The 8090-nt window shown below is 57.8% G+C and overlaps 1 protein-coding gene across 2 annotated transcripts in view; it reads right to left on the bottom strand.

Annotated features, from left to right (window-relative positions):
* Positions 1–5485, bottom strand: part of CDK18 (cyclin dependent kinase 18) — a 30975-nt gene extending 25490 nt beyond the window's left edge. The window contains exon 1 of one of the 2 annotated variants that reach the window (XM_042013609.1): positions 5128–5485. The gene's annotated coding sequence lies outside the window, so the exon portion shown is untranslated. The remainder of the gene's footprint in view (positions 1–5127) is intronic. The other variant, XM_042013610.1, reaches the window with a different exon arrangement.
* Between the last annotated feature and the right edge of the window lie 2605 nt (positions 5486–8090).

The raw sequence follows: 8090 nt of genomic DNA, 5'->3' as shown, positions 1-8090 counted from the left end.
CTCAGACTCCGGATCCAACCCCTCAAACCCTGGATTCTCCCTCCAAACCACTGCTGCAGCACCATTTCCTTGGCTCTGTTGTTTATGGATCTCCTTTATCAGGACTGCATCCTCAGTTTCTGAGATCTCCTGAAGATCCCTGTGGATCAACATTTGCTCCAGCACAGGCTTGGCCCATAAACTGCCATCCTAAAAGGTTTTCCACCCAGTAATTCCAGTCCTGGACAGCATAAATCCAGGCTCCAGGTGATGTTCCGTGTTGGAACGCAGGAAAACAAACCCCGAAGAGCTGAATTTATATTCCTGTGCGTGTTCCCGAGTGCAGAACCGAGGCTCCTGTTCCCAAACCTTGTCAGATTTAGCAACTAAAAAAAGCCACGGCTCTGAGAGTAGGAAGTGCTGGGAGCAACTGGAGAGAGGGAAAAACTGGGGGGTCCTTTGAGGATAAATCCCCCTGGGATCAGGAATTCCAGCCCCTGAGTGACCAGCACATTAACGCTGCCCAAATAATTAAATAGAAAATAAACCATTAAAATGGAAATGGAGAAAGAGCAGAAATCAATGGAACGTTGGGAATGTTTCCCTGCTTCCCAAAAAAGGCACACTTTGATTTCTTCGGAGGTTTCGGTGTCTATGGGCAGCTTCAGCAGCCTCTCCTTTTAAATGGAGCAATTCAAGGCGAAATCACCACAAAAAACTGGTCAAACCCAGCGCCCTGCCCCACTCCAGCTGGGAAAATTTGGGCTGTTTTAAAGGAAATGGCCGAGGATTTCAGGGATTGGGGAAGAAAGAGAGGGAGGGGGTTCGTGGAGAAGGTTCAATAATAAAAACATGAGCAAACACTGAAAGGGTGCCCAAAAGATGAATTAAATTCATGAAACCCAGAGCACAGCGAGACAGGAGCTGTTGGGTTCAGATCAACACGTCCTGGAGAGAGTTTTAGGCCTCAGGTTTGAGATCCAGAGCAGCCAGCGATGGGATTTTCCTAACGCCAGGAATAAACTCCGTGCCTCGGTTTCCCAGCTGATAAATGGAGGTGACAAGGGCGGTGCCAGGGTGGAATTTTTGGGTGTCATCAATGAAATTAATAAGGAAAACAATTTTAAAATTAAAAACGAATAAAATAATTAACTGAAAATGGCATTAATTGGAGTGTCTTCATCAGCAGTGTCCTTCCAGGTGCCCACAGGAGCTTTCCCTTCCCGGGCACTCAGGAAAGGGCAGTGAATCCAGCCCCAGTCCATCCTGCTTCCCCCACTCTGCATCACAGCAGCAGCTCAGCTGATCCAGGTGCCCCTGCAGCGCTGGCAGAGGTGACAGGGACCAGGCTCTGCCAGCTCTGGATCAGGAATTTGCCACTCAATTTATGATTTCTGTTGTGGCAGTGCCTGCAGGCCCCGGGGATGGAGGGGTCACGGTGAGAAATGAGGAATTGCCTCTGGTTTAAACCCACAAAGGGAGAGGGAAGGGAAGCAAAGCCAGCTGGGATCCCTGAAATGTCCCACCTGAGCTGCTCCTGGATCCCAAAAAGCAGCAATCCTTGAAAACAGCAGCTCAGGCATCCCCCTCTGAACACTTCCCAAGTTATTTCTGCCCCCAGCACCCTGGGGGTGGCAGGGACGGCAGAAAATGGGAGGAAGAGCCACAACCAAAGCCAGAACTGCTGGTGCTGGCAGCAGGATCCAACTCGCTGGAGCGAGTGCCCCACAGCCTGGAGCATCCTTCCGCTTCCTGAGCTGCATTCCCGCAGGTCCTGCCTCCACTTGGAGCTGCACTCTGCGTTCAGAGCTCCAACGAGAGCTCAGCTGCTGCTCAGGTGTGGGAAGGAATGCCCGGACTTCCAGCAGGGATCATCCCACTGGGCAGGAAGAGATGCGGACAATCCCCGGCAGGGAATGTGGCTGCGAAAATCCAGCTGTAACTGGGGTGGCTTGGAGCTCATCCCTAAACCAGCAGGGAAAGCCAGGAGGAAAGGGAACACAGGTCTCAGGCTGGGGTTGGAATGAGCTGTGGGGAGGGAGGGAGGCGAAGGACGAGCAGACAGATGAGAGGTGGCAGCGGTGGCAGCAGCACAGACGAACCCCAGCCCTCTCCCGGCGCTTCCCGCACTGCTCCGTGGCTCGAAAATAATCCCACAGCCGTTTCTTTTCCAGCCAGACAAGAGATAGGAGCCAGAGATTGGGAGCGACTGAGCAAACAAGCAGCAGATGAGCAGCACTGGCTGCGGGCAAAACGCTGCCTCGGAAAGAGTCCTCGGTTGGGAGATGGGGAGCAGGAAGAGAGGGCAAAAGATGCTCCGGCTGATTACAGAGCGACTCGGCAAAGTTAATTGTTCACCAGATTGGGATCCGGGCCACATCCATCAACGGGCTGCTTCCTGCCATCGGGTTTCCCTGGACAAACAGCAGGAGCCAGTGGATTTAGAGGAGAGCAAACCCAGCAGGGCAGAACTCTGCCCGGACAGGGTTCACTGACAGCAAAGGGCCCTTTCCTAACAGAGCCCTCTCTCTGCTCTCCTGCCTGCACAGATGCAAACCCAGCCCAGCAGAGCTGAGCTTTGGGGGTGTCAGCACACGGATTACACAGAGCAGAGCTCGCTCCAGGCTTGGGATCTCCTCTGAGCTGAACCAAGCCCGCCTGTCCTGCTGCGTGGAGAAGCTGCCTCAATTTCCCTGAGGATGGAAGGAGAATTTGGGAGGCTCCTACTGAGCATAAGCCTTCTTGGAAACTCTTACTCTTCTTGGACACGACTCCAAACACACAGATCCCAGCTTTTCTGGAGATTCTCAGCCCTCCTGGCCCAAACCTCAGGTCTGTGTGGAAGCCAGAGGAATGTCCCAGGGCTTACAGGGACTGACCAAACATTCATTTCTCTCCAGAAGGCCGGACCAAGGGGATGGACCCAGTGCAAGCTGCAACGTGGATATTTTAATGCATATGGAGAGTGGACACCCAGGGTTCTGCCTGACCGGGTGGAAGGACAGGGAGGACACAGGAATCCTCATGGATTTGGGAGATCAAAACTCCCTGTAGCACCATCTTGTCCCTGTATTTTGCCCTGTGCAAAACACCAGCTGCTCTCATCTGCCTGCTCGGGATCCAGTGCCAGCGAGGGACGGCAAAAACTGTCCCCTGCAGCACCCTCTGTACCCCTCTGTACCCCTGAGGGACAAGTGACACTGGCAATGAGAGGCAGAAACTCGAGATTTAAAGCAGCTCGTTTGGAAGCCAATAAAAAGCAGCCAACCACACTTCAGGCACCTGTAACCACGAAGCTGTGACACCATCGCTCCCCTCGGCCACTCCGTCACCAGCGCAGCCTCTCCGAAGGGTCCGTTCAGGGCACCCCAGGGAGCTGCTTTGGTGAAAGGGGCCTTCGCGGCACGGAGATGATTTCAGTGCTTTCCATCCCTGCCAGCATCCCAAAGCTCTGCAGAGCTCAGGGAGCAAAGCCCGGAGAACAAAGCAAGGTCAGGAGTTGACAGATGGGGGAACTCAGACGTGGGGACACGGCAGTGACGTGGCCAAGGCCGGGCAGAACCCGTGGCAAGGCCGTGGACAGGGGGAGATCTCCAGAGCCCTGATTAGTTGTAATTTTTTCTCTCTTTCTATTCCAGCAGGATGAGAGAGGAGGAACTCCCCAGATTGCTGGCGAGGTTGTTCCACTACTCATTTATTAACTGCTCCCATTTGGACGTGGTACCGATATTTTCCAGCACGAGTGAGTAAGCCTGGGAACTTGGGAACAAATCTGCAGGCCCTGCCCTCAGAATGGTCCTGCCTGGAGCATGGACACCAAAACTTGCTCAGAAACCTGGCGTGACAGAGAGGCTGAAAATCAGCAAAGTCTGAGCTGGGTGCCTCACACGCTGAGGGAGTTCCATGGATGGGGTGAGCCAGGTGCCCTCCCATTCCCGCTCCTTCCTCCTGGGACTCTTGTACATCACCTCCCACCTTTTTCTAGGGAGGAGAGGATGCTCCACACCACGAATGCACTGAGACCTCTGTGCCACCTGTGTGTGTCCGCTGACACGAACTGACCATTACCTAATGGCCAAATTCCTGAAGGGAATCTCTTTGGGATCATGGGAACTGCTTTTCACGACCTCTCCCCTGACCCACAGGCCCTGTCAGAGCCTCGTGAGGCTGGAAAACAGGACTCTGCTTGCATTCACCACATTTCAGCCCCATGCGCTGGTACATCCCAGAACCACACCCCAGATCTGCCCCACACCACCAAGGAGGGAATTAATTAACCCTGGGTCCTCACAGGGCCCTGTCTGACGGCTCCTGCCCTTTCACAAACCTCATGCAGAGGCTCCAACTTTCTGCCTGATGCTTGTTCAAAGCCTTTCCCCCTTCAGGCGCCTTCGCCAAGCCCGGCACACGCTGCACACATCACATTGCACTGCTCGTTTCCTTGATGCACAGCACAAAACCCAGCGCCAGCAGCCCCGGGCCTGACCCTGATTCTTTCCTCCTTTCAGAGCTGATGCCACCATTGTGCCAACATGCTCGGTCCAGGTTGTTTTCACGGAGAGATGAGGCTATTAAAGCTTTTCAGGCTGGCAGGGCACGGAGGGCAGCTCCCAGCGGGCTGTCTGGGGACAAGGAGGGGGACACACTCTGGGGCACAGCCCCGGGAACTTGTCACAGCAACAGGCAGCGCTGGAGAGATGCAGCTGATTGTGACAGCCACCAAAAACTGCAGCGCCAGGGGAATGCCGAGCTGCCAGCCCGGGGCAGGGCTCCCTCCGGACAGACCCTGGGTGTCACCCCCAGGGAATTCCACACTAGAAGGGTCCCCCCAGGCCCTTCACACGTGGCGGGACCCACGCCAGGGGTGCCTGTCAAAGTCCAGTACTGGGGTTGAGCTGGGCTCCCTAAAGCAGGTTTGGGAGCAAACACGCGCAGGGATCCCCCGCACCAGGCAACACCGAGGCAGAAATTCGTACCGAGCTGAACCCTCCCCGCCCGCACCTCCAACTTCAGCTCTCCCCTCCCCTCGCACTTTCTGCCCCGCCAGCCCCAAAGGCAGCGGCCGCGGCCCCCCGAGCGCTGCCGGCCGGAGGGGCTGGGGGGCGGGCAGGGCCCCCCGGCCCTCGGCGAGGTCACCCCGGCACTCACCGGCCGCCGAGCAGGTCGCTCTCCCTTCTGCCGTGTCCCTTCCTCCTTCCTGCCGGCTGCGGGGCAGAGCAGGGGCGGTGCTGCGGGACCGCGGGGCCGCTCCGGGAACGGGGCCGGGCTGCGAGCGGAGCGGGGCCGGGACCGGAGAGCGGCTGGAGCGGTACCGGCTCCCGAGTGGGGCCGATGCTGGAGCCGGTGCCGGAGCAGGAGAGGGGTGGAGCGGGGCCGGGGCCGGTGCCGGGGGAGTCGGAGCGGTGCCGGTGCCGGAGCAGGGGCAGCCGGAGCGGTGCCGGTGCCGGTACCGGAGCAGGGGCAGCCGGAGCGGAGCCGGGGGCGGTGCGGGCGCGGTGCGGGACCCGGCGCGGTGCGGGAGCGCTGCCGGCGCTCGGCTCCGTGCGGCGCTGGCTCCTCCCCGCCGCAGCCCCGGGATAAGGAGCCCGCTCGGCCCCGCTGCCCCGGGCGGGAGCCGCGCTCGGCGGACACAGAAACACGCAAACACACACGCAGCGATCCCGGCCGCGCACACGAGCCACGGGGGTTCCTCCTGCGGCTCTTCCTGCTCGTCCTTGAGGCTCTCGGCAGATGCGTGAGAGCCGGGGCAGCCCTGACACCGGGACCGGCAGCCGTGGGGATTTCAGCCTCTCGGGGTTGTGGGTTTAGCAGCGGCTCCGCCACCCATTCCAGCTACTTGTTGTCTTATATTTAGTCAAACATTCTGGGTTCGCCAAAAATAGAGCAGCCATGGAAATAAATCAGGCTGACTGGAGGTGCCAACATTGTCTGCCTGAAAGTAATTAATTTCTTATATCCTCAGCTATATTAATCCTCCCCTTCCCTCCACACACCGCCCTGTCTGTCAGCAGAGGTTTTTTGATTAGCGGGTATCGTGCCAAAATCTGGGGGATGTGCAGGAGGTTTGAGGTGGTGGGGAAGGGCAGGGGGAAACCTGGGCAGGGAAGGCACAGAATCCATCTCCGGAGAATTTGGAGGGTGGGAACACGGAGGACACAGCAGGGCTGGCGAGGAGGAGGGAAGGGGACACAAGTTCCTTGGGGGAAAATCCTACTGGGGGAAGCATTTAGGGTCTCCTTTCCAGACATGGAGATTCCACTAGAAAACCGTCCAGGAGACACAAATTTGGGCTTCCTCTGTTCTGCTGCTGCCAGAACTCCTTTCCACCTTTTCCCTTTTGAACGTGGGAGTCTCGCTGGACTTGCTGACTCTCATTTCTTATCTTAGAACCGCCAGGCTGGCGGGGAGACACCTCGAGGAGCGGGGAAGTGCTTCCCAGATGGCGCGGCAGAAGCGTCAAAGCTGAGCCCCCGTGGAGGAAAGGGATGTTCTAGCAGGATCCATCTCCTTTGGCCACTTTAGCCTCTCCCGGGGCAACACCCCTGAGGCCCTCAGCAATGTCTGAGCGCTCCGGGAGTGGGGTAAAAGCTTCAACAGCAGCTCCTCAGTGAGAACAGGAGCTGAACCAGCGGGCTCTGTACTGGAACTGCCCCTCCAGACGCAGGTGGGGGGTTCAGGATTGAAGCACAGTGACCCAGTGGGGACGTGGCAGCTTTGCAGCCGGGGTGAGACTCCATCCTTGGTGACACAGGGCGAGCGGCTCGTTTGTCACCTGCATCTCACGGGGATTTGCATCCTTTGCTCAGGGAGGAGCAGCAAAGTGGGAGACCCAGGGGTGACGTGATGCGCAGGGTGCGATGTGCAGGGTGCGATGTCCAGGGCTGTGGTGTGATGTCCAGGGCTGTGGTGTGATGTCCAGGCTGGCTCGTGGCTCCTGTGGACGCCTGCCCTCCCCTCACCCCTGGTCAATGAGTACCTGGTCATGTGGGCTGCACAGTCAGCTCCCCGTGAGTGCCCATCACATTCCCTTCCAGCTGCTGGCTGCGGAAATGGGCAGCTTTGGGGGGTTTTTTCCCCACATCCCAGGCTCTGGCATGGCTCTGACTTCTATATTCACCCGTCTCCTCTGTTTAGAGGGGAGATGTCACCCGGGGGGGGAGATGTCTCAAGCATTTCTGCGTCATTCCCAGCTCAGTGCAGCTCCAACAACTGCTGCCACACCCCCCATGCCACAGCTCCGAGACCACCTGGCACTGTAAACCCAGCTTGAAACAGAAAGGAAAAGAGATTCCCAGGAAAAGCTCCAGCAAATTAAGGAGAAGGCCCCAAACTGGAGCTTCAGAGAAACCGTGAAGAGAAAGTGACGTGCAAAGGGCAGGAAGGTTACAGCAACTGGGGGACAGAGCCACGAGCTCGGTGGCTGCGTCACACCAGCTGCTCCTTGGTGCAGAACATTCCTCATAAACAAAAATTACAGCCACCAGCATGCCGGGGATTGCTGTGAAATCTGACAGGGACGGCTCTGGAGGAGGATGTGCAGAGGGAAAGCACCCAGCAGGGATCCCGGGCCGGGCGCGTTCAAAGAGGGGAGAGGAGCGGAGGGATCGGGATGGATGATCCCAGCATGGGGGGCGGGAGCAGGGCACGTCTGAGGGGGGATAACGAGGCTGGAAATGGGGCTGGGGCCGCCCCACCCGTACGAGGCCAAAGCAAAGCGTCCCTTGACACTTCTCGTGTGCTCTGAGGTCGCCGGGGTTGAACTCGGCACTCACCTGAGACGCCTCTGCGATCCCGCAGTGAATTTGCAAGGCAGAGCCTCGGGGCATTTTCCAAACACGCCGGCGGAACGGCCGAGCAGAGGGCAGACAAAAGGGCTGCGGTTTTTGGGGGGGTTTTTTGTGAGTTTGTTTCTACAATTACTTTGCGTTCTGGGGTTGTTTTTCCCCTTTTTTGTGATCCAGAGGAGCAATCCTGTTTGTGCTCCACACCAGAGCATCACTCACCCGAACACGCACCCCCAGAAACCCACCAGGAGCTGCTGAGCTGCGCTCCTTCCCAAACCCAGGGCAAAGTGGCTCCTGTGTCCCACAGGCTGCAGGTGGCAGAGACGG

This window comes from Corvus kubaryi, unplaced genomic scaffold, assembly GCF_017639235.1.
Source record: "Corvus kubaryi isolate FWS band 111438036 unplaced genomic scaffold, C.kubaryi_AGA036_p1.0 split1-37355, whole genome shotgun sequence".
Lineage (NCBI taxonomy): Eukaryota > Metazoa > Chordata > Aves > Passeriformes > Corvidae > Corvus > Corvus kubaryi.
The sequence above is the reverse complement of the archived record's forward strand: the minus strand, read 5'-3'. Positions and strand labels throughout refer to the sequence as shown.